Below are 16,443 nucleotides of genomic sequence, written 5' to 3' on the forward strand. Positions count from 1 at the left end.
ATTCCCTCTGCCGAGAGAGACTAGAAAGCAGGGTCAGGGTACTGTTAGACAGAGGGAGGGACTTGCCAATTCCAAGTCCCAGATCGGGACTGTAGTACTTCCCATGGGGCAGAGCCCAACTGCCAACCCCCTTCCCACCTGACGTGGTTGCGAAGCGCTATATAAAAAGAGATAATAGATAAATGATCTTGCTTAGATCCATGACTATCGGATCCTGGGAGGATGGACCAGCTGTCAGCTACAGCCGAGGTTCAGGTCTAGGAATACAGTTGAGGTTTTGTCTCAATGCCCAACAAAGACTACCCTGAATGCATAGATGGGTGGATTTTCAGCTCGTCGATTTTTCTTCAGAAACCACTGGGAGGAAAACAGCACCTGCATTGCTCATGTTCTGAGCACACCTTGCCCTTGCATCAGTGTTGAGTGCGATACACGTAAGCAATAGAACACAACATTATTTTGCCTCATTCTCTCTTCCTTTCCCTCTCTCCTCTTCGCCTGCAGCACTTTGACATGGACTGACATGGAAGTGTAAAGCGCTATAAAAGCAAGGAACGTAATGACACAATGGCCCTCATTAGGACTCCGGCGGAAAACCAGGGTGCTATTAGCACCATGGTCGATGCCGGAGTCCGCCATGGCGGAATGGGGAATTACCACCCCATTACAAGGTTGGTGGGGCGGTAATTCCCCATGCCACCATGGCCCTTCCCCATTCCCATTTTTGCCCCATAGGGCATAATGGGAATGGGGAAGACGGTAAGTACGGTACCGCAATTGTGGTACCGTACTTACCTCGAGAGTCCCTTTGCGAGCCCCTACTTTAACGGCTAGTCTAGACCAGCCGTTAAGGTCGGGTCCCGCAAAGGGACCTCGTAATCAGGTGTTAAGGGTTTAACGGCGCCGACACCTTTTACAGCGCCGTTAACCCCTTAACGCCAGGGTCCTAATGAGGGCCAATATGTGGTCTACTTCCTTTGGCTACTAACTGTGTGTCCCAAACGTTCTCACCTCTTAGCTCATCATCCTCAGTGTTTGAGACTGACCGAGAGTGGCTACAAATAGTACACGCAAGCCAGAAACAGAACATAATGTTGCTTCCTCCCATCTGCATCTCCTCCTCTCCCCCTCTTCTCCTTCTTCCACTTCCCTCTTTCCTCCTCACCTTCTGTGTCTTCATGGTCCGAGAGCTACGAAGGTGCTACCAACACAGCAGTATGGCTCCTCCATGCTCTCAGGCCTCCTTCCTCTCTCCTCCTCCACCTCCCTTCACGCCCCCCATAGGTAGAGCAGCCTAGACCCCAGGCACGTAGATAGGTAGGCCTCTTAAGCATTAGAGTGCAGATGGACCTTTTTCAATTATTCTCTATAAAGACACCACAACATCTTGAGATGAAAAGGGGGTTGCAACTGTTGGTTGGGTGGAGGGAGTAGGGCTAAATAGGAAAGGATCATTTGATAAACGGTCTGCTTTGGACTTCTCGCCAGTTTACCACCCTCCCACCCTACCTGCCGTGGTATATGCCTCTAACCTGGAGTGGGTGAGTAGAGGCAGGACGGTGCATGTATTTTAGTGCACTCGGAAGAAAGATTTCGAAGTCTACCTTTACTGAAATGGTTGTGTTGTTTATTTCAAAGCGCGTGAAACGTTAGTCACTCTCAACCTGCGCCAACAAAGAGGAATGGACACAATGGGGTCTTCTGCAGAGTTTTATTGCAGTACTTAGCCAGAGAAGCTGTTGCATTGACACACTGTGGTCACAGCGCCAGGCCGCCATACCGATAATTGGCAGAATGCTGCATCCTACATATCATTTGCAAGTCTGATTTTTGAAACGCAGCACTCGGGGAAACTGTTCCTTTACCCTTAACCGGAACAGCAAACTACTGCAATGAAGTCCTGAGGAAAACCCCCTTGGGTCGAAACACACGTAGGCTGATACTGGGTAATAAATTCCAAATCCACACAAACAGACATGCTATTGTGTTCATTCTTCTTTGTTGGTTGAGAGTGACTAACTTTTTGTGTGCTTTCATGTTACTCTTGAATCCTGGCCTGAGTTCCTGTGCATCACTCCCCTTGCAGCCATTAACCAGCCTAACAAAAAAAATGACCAAGGACAGCTCGGATACCAGGAAGGGCCCTTGTCTTTTTTGAAAATTATTTATTTCAAAGATCGAGGATGACATTTGGGGGTTGCCAGGGGTAGCACCCGCTCCCCCTGGCTCCTCCTCTGCTACCCCTAGACCTGTCCTTGCTACCCCAGGGCCATTGGACAAAGAGGAAGTGCCAAGAGCAGATATCTGTGTTGCACCTTAAAAAGGCAGTTGTAAATGCAGCTAAATGTACTACAGCTTTTTTTCACCTGGAAACTCAATCTCATTTGCTGGAAGAAATAACAGTGATGCAGGAAAAACAATGATGCTGCAATCACTAACAGGTTGGCAGTCCATTAGTGAATAATGCTGAATGGTTGGGTTGAGAGGCGGGGCTGTCTGTTACGCTGATACCCAGTACTGTAGCAACAGGAGGTGTATGGGGGCTAGGTCTATCTAGCTGGGAATGGGTAAGATCAGACTGCACTACTCAGTGACAGTACAGCATGAACGCAAATCTCGTCACTGTTTCTCGCTGTCTGCTTGCACATCCATTGAGCCACTGGGCCTGTGATGACAGGGGTGTGCCCCAGTGGCTTCTGCCAACAATCCCGCCTGGGCACTGTGGGACCTGGCCCAGATCTGCTAGACTTACATCACAGGCACACGGTAGATAGAGGCAAGGTGAGGTGATTCATTTACATGAAGTTGCACTCTGCCATTGAAATAAACTATATGTTGCCTTCTCAAGCAAAAATAATATATATATAAAGAAGGATAGCTCAGGGGCAACACACTTGCTTTGGGAACAAGAGGATGCAGTGCAATATGGGTTCAGTTCTTGTTCCAGTGCTTAGAAGCTGGAGGAGGCTGGCATTAAGCAACATATAAAGAACCAAAGAAAATAATAAGTTGGGTCTTTTCTACGGGTGATGTCATGGAGCTGTTGCTGCTGTTTACATTTAAAAAATAATTAAAACCTGCAATTATTGTGACCTGCAACACTTCCTTCACCTCTACCTCCCATCTAACAACAAAAACTGTGGGTTACTTAGCAAATAAGCAAAACAGAAGGGTGATGTCTGGAAGGCTTTAAATCATTCATAACCACGGGCACTGCTCTGGGATACCCTCCAGACCATCATTTTTCTGGTTGGACTTGTGTTGGTCATTTGCTGTTTCCAGTCTGTGGCCAGACACTTGGCAGGCACTGGATGTCGGTTTACAGTTTAGCCTAACTGCGATACAATAGTCCACCAGGTTGTTGTGTTGGACGTCGGCTTATATTCACAGCAATTTGGTAAAACTGACCTATACCCACTGATATTAATGCTACATATGGTGGTCCATTCATGTATGAACTGTATTACAATATCGTACCCATATTTTTCTAAGTGTACTGAGGAACAATGCTTTGTGATGCCACGGTCTGTTTTGTTAAGTGGTGAAAGGTTGTGTGTCATCACTTCCCATGATGACACTTGGAGTCTGGGTCAAATGGCATCACTTCCTGTGATGCCATCAGAGGTCAAGGGTCATGTGATGTCACTTTCCCTACCCCTGGCATTTTGGTGAAATGACGTCCCCGCTAAAGATCACTCATTCAATGAATGATTTTACAATTTGAATGTTGGTATATGTTTATGTATTTACTGCTTTAAGATGTTTGATACATTTTTGTTATAGATTTCTTTGAGTGTTATGTAATTTGTAAAGGTTGAATTAACCAAATACAATATAACAAATACAAAAATAAAAATCGCTTATCACTGGGTGCAGCCCTAGATCACAAACACATGTCTGTGCATTGTGGAAACACCATTTGTTCACCATTTCTTTCCGAATCTTGGCTTTCCTGAAAAGTTATAAATGGGGCGCCCACCCCTTGCACGTCAGCGTAATGTATACCTCACTTCCTCTCCCCTCCACGCACACATGCCTGCATGATGAAAACATCCTTACCGTGTAGTTCTACCCATTTAGGACCGATTGCTCTGCTGCTTCTCACCCATTCCCAGCAAACCTGGAATGTTTGCTATGCAAAGCATATGGTTTCCAGTGAAGCGGTGCAATATACCAGACTTAAACTTGCCCACCCACACTTAAGCACATCGGCGGGCACGCTTCACTGTTTCCTAACTCTTTACTGGCCCTACTAGTTGCGGACCCAGCACAGTGTCTTGCAAAGAGCAGGACACAAAGAACCGCTATCCTGTGCCATCAAAATGGCGGCCTCTATTAACGCATCTAGACAACTGCAAAGCAGTGTCATGAATGCAGGTCACGATCACAAAACGCGAGCAAACGCTTCAGAGGGACCCATAGTCCACTGAGACAGTGGCATCACAATGTTGCTGGGAGAGTGGAGAGATTGCGGAGGCGGCAGACCCGGGCCACGGGCGATGAACAGGGCCTTCATATTGAACGCCACCCCCTCGCGTGAGTGTGTGTTCTCTCCTGTAGCACCTTTGCACTTTGAGATGGCCGAACAGCTATTGCAACTCATCTTCTGTGTTCAAACTGCTCTCCACTCGGCAGCCCCAGGCTATATGCAGTTTCCCTCTGCACCCTCCTTGGCTGTACTCTACTGCTCTTTACTGCTCTGTCTTCCATTGCTCTCTGCTCTGTGGCCCCATGCAACGCTCTGATGTTCTGTCCTAGGCTGATGTAGCACATGTCTTATCTGGACCTGACTCACTGCGCCAAGACGGGAGCAGTCTTTACTTCCCTATCCACAGCCTAGCAGCAAAGAGTGGTCCTCTGTTATGCTATGCTATCCATTTATGTACAAAGTACAGCGCTACATTCACCCAAGGGCATCTTGGCGCTACAAAGACTTCCGGCCAGCAAACACATCCAGGCAGTAAACATTTTTTCAAAAAAAGCAGGGTTTTCAAGGAATGGCGAAACTGAAAATGGTCCAGAGTGGACCGCAACGGATCCACACATATCGCAATCTAGGGACTGTAATAAGAAATCTGTCCCTAGGACGAAGACTAAGACGGACAAAGGCGCGAAACCTCAGCTGCAGATATTCAGCTCCAACACCATGAAATACCCTGTGATCCAAGCACAAAGATTTAAAATGAACGTGTTTGCCCACAGGGAGCCAGTGAAGAGCCAACAAAAGCAGGGAGATATGATCCCTAAACGGAGTACCAGTGGGCAACCTGGCTGCAGAATTCTGAAGAATTAGCAGCCCCTTCATCAAAAAAGCGGGTTGTGCAGGTACAAAGAATTGCAGTAAGCTCTTGGCAGCCCGCAACAAATAGAAAGCAAATCCTTATACTACCAGACCAGGCGACAGACTACCACCCGAGTTGCTTTCCTTCCCTTTAGCCCCAATGACACCAGCCACTGGGGTGGGTTGTTTCATTCTTCCAAGGCAGCCTCAGGCAGCACACCATCTAAACCAAATATCCAACGCCAGGGGCATCTACTCCCCAACTCTTGGCACTTACTACCTTCTCTAATAACCATAACTCCACCCCTCCACCCTAAACCGAGCACTAAATACACAATTACCAATACCCCTTACTATATAATGACCTATAGACACATATATGTAGAGAAGGAGCCAAATGTCTCTACCGGAAGTCCCACCCCCATTCTGCCCATATGTTGGAAACCAGAGATGATGACACGTGCAGTTCCACTGAGGGAGCCTATATCGCAAAAAGTCTTTCAAATGAGGTACCCATTAAAAAAGCCCTATGCGAAGTTTCCCCCCAAGACTGATGGTCTTCTGAGAGAGACACTCGAAGGAGTGTGAAATGACAATGGCAAGAGGCTGGTGGCGTCACGAGAAGCAGAAATGACGCACCAAGAAGAGAAGCCAAAAAAGAAAGTATATAAACCTTATAGAATGTGATGACGAAGTAAAGAATTGATTAACTTTTCATATGCAGAAATAAAGACCACAAGTGCAAAGAGCACTGAAGAAACTGCAAGACACTTTATAACTGTACAGACGTAACGCAAGTAGTTAAGAAATCATGAAGGCTGACTATGCAGTGAAATAGATTGTGTCGATACGTCAATGTATACATATAGGAATGTACATAGATTCTAGATGTTCCACGTAGTGTTTTGCAAGTTGGACCCCGCGAAACGAAAAAGGGCTTGAAAGTGTAGCGCAGCAAAGAAAGACGGCTGACTATGGAGGAAGAATCGAGAAGTCTTGTCTGACCAGATGTCAAGGTTGAGGCAGCCAAGAAACTGGCTATCTAAGTAAGAAGATACAATAACCTGAGAAGTCCGGGTAGCTCCTGTTTTAAGTGCAGCAAAAACACTTTGAGTGCCATGTTTTATTCATTTAATTGTATTAAATGTGAGAAAGAAGCTTGAAACACGGGCTTCTGTCACATGGTCCAGATGTAAATAGACTTTGGGCAGCAATACCGAGGCTGAAGATAAGGGGCTGTGCTACACTCCCTTTAGTTTTCAGGACACCATGAAACTCTACAAGGCCAAGTTCAAAATTCATTCGAATGGCAGACTTCAGGAGTGATGAAAGATGTTGGGTTAATTGGGTGGGGAGTTAAAGTCAAGTTCACCCCCTGGCACCTGGGGTACCAACTTGTGTGCTGCTAGCAAGTGGAATATTCCAGAAGGATACAAGTGTGCCAACCAATCATAGAGGGCCATGCATCAAACAGCCCAATATTTTGATTAGCCAATGAGACGTCATATATTTTATGACGATGAGGATGACTTGCACTAGGGGTGGGCATAAATTGTCCACCTGATGTTAGAGATGCAGCCACATTTTTATCCCCCATAGAAAGTATATGTAGATGTTCCCCTTAGTCCTATCACAACCTTGAGTAGGGTTTCTTATTTTGACACATAGGATGATGTCACTTATGATGAATTTGTAGTATAAAGTTCATGTTTTTTATGAAATGCATTGAGTGAGCCAGAGAATCATTGAGGCTCAAGTGAACGTCTGCTGATGTCCGTTGTAACTCCCTGTTTTATATGATTGTAATTAAAACAGTTAAAGTCTTTTTGCCAGGTTCCTGAGTCGGTCTTATTATTGGTGCAAGAGCAAATTCTGCATCCCCATCCCTCTCGTTTAACTTGTAACCTCCCTTCCCTTAAAGGGCCTACGGGTTCATATACATACATGTTCCTATATATATATATGTATGTATATATATATATATACACACATATACATATATATATATATATATATACACACACACATATATACATATATATACACACACACACACACACGCACACACACACACACACACATGTAAATAATTAATAATCAAATGCTGCCGTCCGCCACACCCAATGGCCCTCCATTTCTTTATCAGGCCCTTGCACAGTACTTTGATGGTGTTGGTGGAGGCGGGGCCTGCATCCAGTGCCGCTCTGGCCGCAGCACCCTTCCCAGCGCTGTACACTATTCATGGTGGTGTCCAGTGCCCTTGTGGGTCACTGCTATAACGATCAAAAGGCCAGGAGTCTGTTCTCGTCCCTGATGATCCTTCACGTCCAAGTGGTACAGAGACCATCATAGCCACAACTCGTGAGATCTATTAATTTGTTACACCCCTCAATTGCTGTGGGGTCGCTGCATGCACTCCCGGCATGGCTGCTTTTCCTTTCTCCCTCCGGTAGCTTGGGTGCAGGCCCAGCATGTTGTGTCACTGCACCTGTGTGGTGCCGATTTATTTTATATATTTATGTTGCGCCAAAGCCCAGAGGTATCAGGGCGCACACCAACACAGAAGATGCAACACAAAAGACAGGACACAGAAGAAATCAAGTCAAGAGGGCGAGTCAATTATTCAAATAAACAGGTTTGCAAACGTTCCTGGGAGGAAAACAAGTTCCATTCCTGTCCTAAATCAATAAGCGGGAAAGACTGGCCATTCCTATCCACACGCTTAACTCCGAGTTTGACCAGGCGGTTGGTGTTACTAGAACGCAAAGCTCTCCTTGGCTCGTATTTCACTAGGCTTTAAGTAAGATGGAGCCGTACTGTAAAGGCACTTATGTGTCAAGGTATTTATCTTGAACTGCACTCTTGCAGCTAACGGCAGCCAGTGAAGTTCCTCTATAAAATCAGAAATGTGACCTCGGCGGGAGTTTAACAATCCGGACTGCTTCATTCTGCAAAGGGGCGTTGCTAGGGGGGGGCTAAGGGGGCTATAGCCCCTGATCTTTTGGTTGTAGCCCCGGATAGAAGCTCAGGAGCTACAGCCAAAAGACTAGCTATCCCGCAGTCCCAACAGTTCTGACATCAGCGTAGCCCCGGGTCTTTTCCAGACCTAGCAACTCCCCTGGTTGTGCACAACTTGAAGTTTATGGATGTTACCCTTACCGGCACCCCTCAAAAGTGCATTACAGCCATGAATCCTGGGCATAATCGTGGCTTTAGCCAACGTTTAAGAAGCTTTTATTAGAAACAAAAGGTAAGTCTCAGATGGTATTGCTCATTCTTGGCAATATTATCAGTATTCACCTACAAGTGCCTTTACTTTATTCAGAACAGTAATACTGCTATCATCGACAATTAAGTTGGAATATCTTGGGTCCAGTTTAGCTCTCGCTTGAGTTGATCCAAAAATCATGCGTTCTGTTTTAGAGCTGTTCAGGCACATCCAGTGGGTAGACATCCAGTGTTTAATGGGTCTGTGTAGATGTAATATTGGAATTGGAATTGGTCAATTGGATAATTGCTTAATGTTGTAAACGTATGTTTCCTTTTCTATTTTAAAACGATATGTTATATTGTATATTTATATGTCACATTTATGTTATTCATTTACATTTGCATATTTACGATATTATTGGTTTTGACAAAAATGTATGAACTGAGTTATTTTTATTTATGAAATGTGAAAAGTTTACTTGTAAAATATAACACATTAAATACATAAATAAATAAATTAATGGGTCAGGCGATGGAAGTCAACCTATCAGAATCATTGGCATAGTTACCATTCAGGTCCATCAACAACTGGGTATCATCAGCATAGTTGGTAAACTGCACCCCATTTGCGTAAGCAGGTCACAAAGAGGCTTAATATACGCATTAAAGAGAGCAGGTGACAAGACAAACATGCTCCTTGAGGAACTCCACAGTGTAGAGTCCAGCCGATGGGTGGGTACGCTATACTTGCTCGTACTCTGGCATGGGCAGCTGGGTCCATGTTGAGGATCTTCACCCAGGCCACCACAAGAACACATCCCAGTACTTCTTTCTTTTCTGGCCCACCCTTTGAACTCCTGGAAGACTGGCTGCACCACCACATTCACACGGCTCGGCTCAAGGACATGGCCTGGGACTTCTTTCCTTGTTGGATCACCCCTCCGGCCTCAGAACATGTCCCTAGCAGCAGCAGTCCTGTCCGGGCACCCAGGCACTGCACTCATGTGGCCTGGGAGCACATATATTTTTGGATCCAGCCTGTCTGGCTCTGGGGTGGGCCACCTGTTCAGGAGGCAGAGCCGCACAGTTCACGTGGGTGTCCCTGATTTCACCCAGGCTGCACCCCACCTGCGGCTTGAGACGTCCTGCTTGTGGGCTTGTCCAGCCCGGCCCTTGGGAGGGCCGACTCAATCTTAGGCCCAGGTAAGTGCACAGGCTGAACTGGGTACAGAGCCTGGACTCACAGTTCATGCTGGACCGCATCGGACATAGGTGGCACAGCTCCTCAATTTCACTGTGCCCCTGGCTGTCGCGCAAAGCTAAGTACCTCAGGGAGCCTCAGCAGTCACTCCTGCTTCTCTGGTTGCTTTCTCTTTTTTTAAACCAATATTTCTAACCTTTTTTCTGTTCAAGTTCTCTTTCCTGCACACTGAAGGCCTGTTCATCGTTTTCCTTTTTTTGAATCTCTAATCCATCCAGGCCCAGGATGGGGCTGGATGGCACAGTCCATGGGCCTTAGGAGAAACGAAGGTAAGTCTTAGTGTAACACACAAAATGCATACACATACCTAATAAACTACTTCTTATCACCAGAACATGTGTGTCCTTTATTTAGCTCCTTCCCCTCAGGGGGTGAGAGATATGGCTTCAATTGGATCAGGGTCCACTGCCCGATCTCTGCTCTCCGTTCCCACACACAACCACATTTATATACAGTGCTTTTCCAGGTGAATAATCTGCAATGTTTATTTGGATCCTCTTCATTTTCATTGGATGTGGACTCTTTATACATGCCCTTTCAATTGCTGGCACACGCTGCTCTCCATTGGGCAGTTTCACAAACTTGGCTTAACACAGAATAGACCCCCGGCACAAGCTCCTGGAAGAATAGCGACTTTGGGACCGATTTGCAGGCTGGCCTCAGACGCCAGGCACCTGCAGCATGGATGATGAAATGATATGATATTTTATTTATAGTGCGCCTATGCCCAGGTGTTTCATGCTATGGCAGGAGCCTGCCACACTAGGTGAAACTGACCTTTCATCTTTCCCTTAGCTACAAACAAGGTTGCTGCAGCTGCCTCTGTGCATGGCCCCAAACCTTTGATGTGTTGTGTGCATGCCATTGGTGGAGGCTGCATTTTGTGGTTTGGGGTGGAGGGGAAACCTGTAGGTCAGGAGTTGACATTGGCATTGTAAACTAGTCATAGCCAGTGGCAGCAGGTGACTATTTTTTGGGGAGGGGCTATTAACATTTCCCATAAATGAGTGCAAGCAACCTAGCAAAGCAAGGGAGCCAGGTCTCTTGCCCGAGAACTTGGTGCACTGTGCCTCAAACGCGATAAACAGACAGTTTATGGTGGAAGAAGGAAGGACGAAGGGCAAACATTAACAGTAGGGATCAACCCGTATAGGAAAAGGGTTTACAGAACTAGCACATTTGGAAAATATGCAGAGGTTGCAGGAAATAGAATGTGCCTGTATAGATAAAGATGTGCGTGTAATGGTAAATAGTGGATGAAACAGAAAGCTGATCATGAAAGAGGGAAGATAATTAATGTCATGGAACTAGCAATTTTCTAGTGGTAGAAGTTTATAGTACCTTACAAGGAGGGGCTGGAATAAATGCAAGGTTGGCTGTGTGATAGCCCCGAGATGCCTTCCGGAAGCCTTTTAAGTGTGGAGGCTGAGTTTTCAGGTGGTGTTTTATTTGGCACCCCGTGGAAATATGCTAGCATTGCCATCATAAGTAACTTTAATGCAGCTGTACCCACAATATATGCTGGCATTGTCACTATAAATCACTTCATGAAGCTGCCCCAAAATCATATGCCAGCATTCTTGGTGTATATCACTTATGTTATGTTAGGCCATCTTCTATAGCACACCATCACCCGAAGGCATCTTGGAGCTAAGGTGAGGAGAGGCCGCCGCCAGAAACTAATCATAGCTGAGCCTAAATTAAATGTGTTTTAACAGCCTTTCAGAAGGCCAAGTAGTTGGATATATTCTTAATGGCCAACGGAAGGCTGTAGATTTTTATGGCCTTGCTTCTATGATCACTGTAAATCACTTTCATGTATCTGTTGCCAAAATGTAACACAGATGGACTCACTTACACAAATATATACATGCGAACACACACACACACTGTAACACATTCAAACACACACATACACACATACAATAACATTTTTTTTGTTTTAACTCGCCTTCAGATTCACGAGCTACTGCTTCGGTGGTCTTTTTTTGGGCTAACTATGAAAATGACAGCACTTCAGAAAGAATCCAGGAGCACAGGAGGGTGAACTCCTTCTTGGGTAGCAAGCAAAATGACAGAGGGCCAGTGCAGGGCTCAGGTCAGGCCTGCACTTTTTTAAAATGTTTTTTTAAAGCAGTGGCTTTACTGCCAGATCGGCCCCGCAGGAGGCAGTGGTCAAGAATCACCCGATTAGCTCAGGCCCACCTGTCGTACTGGGGCTGGGGGCCCTGCTATGCTAGTACCTCTTGTGTCCCATTGCTCTTTGTTGTGATGTTCACAAATGCCAGAACTACAGCTTTTTTATCTGCATGGCCCCCCTTACCATGTCTTCAGGAGTAACCAATGCATAGAAGACTGCCCACCAGTCCTCCCATCCATCCTTCACTTCAGTAAGGACTTAAAGACCCTATTCTTCAAAGAGCATTGTGCTGATTGCTGATCTCTTCACTGAAGCCTAGGCCTCCCTCTCTGGACCTCACCACATTTCGTGGACCGCCTATCCATGACACTTCTTTGCTACCGGTGCAACTTTAATTGTAACCCCTTGGTGCGTTCAATCACTTCACAGCCAGGTTTGTGCTTTGTAAATCCCATGCAGAAATACATATATATTTGTATCCTATATAATAAAAGGCCAGATGTATGTTTGTCTGATGCAGTCATGAGCAGTAGAGGCGCTCCACCTGCTGTCACTGCTAGAGGGGCTGTTGCCTTACGATAATAGAGACAATGCCAATTCACATAGCTTCGCCCGTTGTCACGGCTAGAGTCTTAGGATATATATAGTGGTCCTACTGTGTTAATGAAAACCTGCACTTTGGCCCCTGTGTACACAGGCTTTCAGACAAGTATTCATATACTCATTCACACATCACTGCTATTTATTTTGTGTGCACTGCCCTCAATCCCTTGTTCGCATTCACATGGAGTCTGAAAATATTCCCCGCTCCCATTTTCACTCACTGATTCTTTCCAGGTTATGGACAGAAAGAGGCCGAGGCCGATCTTCTCAAAGCTGCTCCACCATACTCACGGTGCTGAGCAGAGGCTCACAAACGCAGTCATTCAAGCTCCCCAACAACGCCCCAGCCAATGATCCTCTGCTCTGCAGTGGATTACCCGACTTTAGGTTTCAGAAGAGTACACCGGAAATGGAAGTATGCCAGGAGTGACACTGTGTGCTGACAGCACTTTGCATGCAGGCAGGGCCTAATCATCATACTTACGTGGGGATTGGGGAATGCAAAACTTTAGCATTGGTTTTGTGTTCGGGGCACACTGCAAATCAGGATGATGGGAACGCGGCCTGCATTCATTAGCACAAGCCTGCGTCCAACATCAGCTTCCACAGCCACCGCCCCACTCCCCTCCCAGACTTCCTTTAGCACTCGCAATGAACACCCAAATAAACAATAAGTAAGCTGACCTTTAATCTATGCCATTCCATCCATTTTCAGTGTTGTTTTGAAACAACCATTAAAACGGAGAACACCACCACGGGGACGCATGGTAGAAAATAGGCGTTTGATTTCTCTTTTTTTTCTTTCTTTTTTAACCAAAGCCTTTAGCACCCTCGTATGGGCATTGCAGGTGCTAATAGCGTTAATAACGGGGACAGCGAAGCGACCCCAGAAGAGACCCTACCCTAGCGATCACAGCCTGCTGCCCAAGTTAAGGGCTGGAGCGATTCCAAGTGTAGTTACTAGTTGGTAAAGGCCAGGGATGTCATTTCACCAAAATGCCGGGGGTAGTGGACGAGACATCACACGACCCATACCCATGATGACATCAGAGGAACTGATGTCATTTGACCCCACCCCCAAATGACATCGCTGGAAGTGATGGCAAACGACCTTCAGATTTTTCTAACGCGTCTAGTACCCGTGTTTTCAGGGGCTCTCATTTCAGCCAGATATAAGAACTGAGGCACAGAGGGAGGTGAGATTTGTCCATGATCACACATTAGTGGAATGTCATTTTCCAGATTGGACGTGGGGCCTACATGTAAAACATACATAATGCAGTGCTTGTAACAAGGTAACCAAAATCTCTAATGGAGGCTACAGCTAGTGTATGAAACATCTATAGATCAATGGACACAGAAGTACGCGTTATCTGTGGCATGGCTGTGTTGAACAAGCCAAAAAAGCACAAACCTTGGGAAGAGTGCCTTGGTGTTTACCCATGAACAAAATGCTGCACGAGCAAGGCCTGAAAATGAAATCATTGACCTGGTTTAGTATCAACAACATTCCTTGGCTATAAATGTATCTATGAGTCAAATACCACTATGATAGAAGAAAGCTATTAGACTAGTCTGCGTGCACACAGGGGAGTGCACCTGATAATGTTATCTTTGCTGGAGTAGTATACCTGGGAAAGGTTATTTCAATATACCCAAGACCCTGCATCGTTTTTATTATCCAAGCATAAGAGTGTGGAGAGCCCCCAACCATTGAATGTAATATCATTGCTGCACACATAAATCCATGGCACCACAGTTATTTTGAATTGAAAACACCACAGGTTGCTTCTCACCAAGGGACTCACTGGCAGACTTCAAGGCGTGCACTGCACTCTACCTCTTTGTCATACAATCATGTAGCACCTAATTTGGGGGCCCCCTGCCAGTGGTCGAAGTGGGCGGGAGCGGTCGGGAGCGGTGCTCCTCTACTTCTTTTAATTAGGTTTTACCGTTCCTATACTTTTATTTTAAAAAGAAACCGTTCCGGAGAGGCTTCGTTTCAAAATAAAAGTGTAGGAAGAAGTTGGAACTTGCACTGTCAAGTGCGCTGCAGTGGACTTTCCCTTAAGCAGCAGGGACATGTGTTTTGGGATTTGTATTGTGCATGGGAGGGGCCGTGGCGATGCTGTTTGTGGGAGCGCTGCAGAGCAGTAGGGAGCATATTTCCATAACTTCTTTTCGTACACTTCGACCACTGCCCCCTGTGAGTCATGCTGTGGGGGCCCCCCAAGCTCCTTAAAGCACAGGCATGACACATCCCAGGCTGGCCCAGATACCATGTCTGTGCAATGTCCATGATGATTATGCCGCTGCAGGGGCATGCACTCTGCAAGTGAAAAAAGTAAATATGTTTTTTAATCAAAGATTAAATGTTTCACGTAGTGCAGAAAGAAAGGGATGGTGCCAGCGACCAGTGGTGGCTGGTGAGTTTTTTTTTTGTTGATGGGTGTAAATATTTGCCACTTGATTTGTATTTGATCGCGACTGACCATAGCGAGGGAGCCCATACTAAAGAAAATGGGTTTGGGGAGGAGGGTGGTCAGACGGGACTCTTCCCCCCCTCTCCTGAGAAAATGTTTTGAATAATGGGTTAAAATTATGCATTACACAGCACACTTTCTGTTACAATTTGGGTCAAAGGCCAACAATCGTTTTTTTAGGGTGTAGGGGAAATCATGAAAAAAAGTACAATAGATGCAGTCACCAAAAGTGCACAGGTCATTTCCCAATGCATTATCATGCCGGTCCCAGCAATATATGCCAGTATAAAAAAAAATTGCATACTGGCTGTGCCCATATATTTCCATGCGGGCTGCATCAACATATGCTAGTATTCCCATATAAGACCATACTCAGGTTCCCTTTGAGATGTTTTTTTTTTATAGTGTCATTACTGGCACTGGGCGCAAAACTGGCTCTGCCAATATATGCCATTACTCGCAGGTAAGAACATACTCCCGTTGGTTTGGCCATTAAAAGTGACATGTCACAATATGGAAACCTGTCCAAACTGGTTCCAATGTAAGCCAGTCTAGACCCATAAGAACACTTATCATGCTCGATTCATCATAGATGCTCAGTTAATGAAAAGTCATGCTACAGTGAAGAATATACAGGCTGCTGCACCAAAACATCAGTCTCGCGACGTAACGCTACTTATCATACAAGCTTTTTTAAAGATGCTGAGTAATAAATGTCATGCCACAAGAAGCAATGGCTAGACTGACTGCACAAAAATACTTGTCTAGCCATGTAATGACACACATGAACTTGGCTTTGCTCTAAAATACCAGTAAAACATGCAAAGTCAATAAAGGATGTGTCAAAAATGCTCTAGTGATCCCCAGACTCCCGGGTCCTTACACACCCATGCGCACATGTATCCCCTTTCACCCACCGGTCACTCACCCATACATCCCCTCTCACATTTACATTAATTGAAACTGCATTCGCCAAACACAGGCACACACCCACCCAGAACATTCAAAACACTCCATCACATTCATACTCATTCACCCACCAGTCACTCTCACCTTCTCTTACATTCACTCATTGCATTCTCTACCTAGGCACGCACCCACCCAGAACATACAAAAACACACCATCACATTCATACTCATTCACCCACCATTCACTCACTCATACGCCTTTTCTTGCCTCCACCCATTGCATTCTCTACAAGGGCACACACCCACCAACCCACAACATTCAAAAACACACATTACAGTCATCCTCATTCACCCACTAGTCACCCACACCTTCTCTTCCATTCACTCATCGCATTCTCTACACAGGCACACATCCACCCACCCAGAACATTCAAAAACACACATCACATCACATTTGTTCTTCATGCTTTGTGCAGTTCTCCGTTCTCTCTGTCCTCTTTCTTTCCATATCTCTCTCCCTCCATTCATAGTGATCTCCATCTCACCTACTTACTCT

At 45.8% G+C, this 16,443-nt stretch overlaps 1 protein-coding gene across 1 annotated transcript in view; it reads right to left on the minus strand.

The window, feature by feature from the left end:
* The window catches only part of LOC138577213 (ceramide synthase 2-like), a 929,909-nt gene that overhangs the window by 159,691 nt on the left and 753,775 nt on the right, over nucleotides 1-16,443 (minus strand). The gene's annotated exons all lie outside the window — the stretch shown is intronic.

Source organism: Ambystoma mexicanum, chromosome 1p (genome assembly GCF_040938575.1).
Source record: "Ambystoma mexicanum isolate Mex_15411 chromosome 1p, UKY_AmexF1_1, whole genome shotgun sequence".
Lineage (NCBI taxonomy): Eukaryota > Metazoa > Chordata > Amphibia > Caudata > Ambystomatidae > Ambystoma > Ambystoma mexicanum.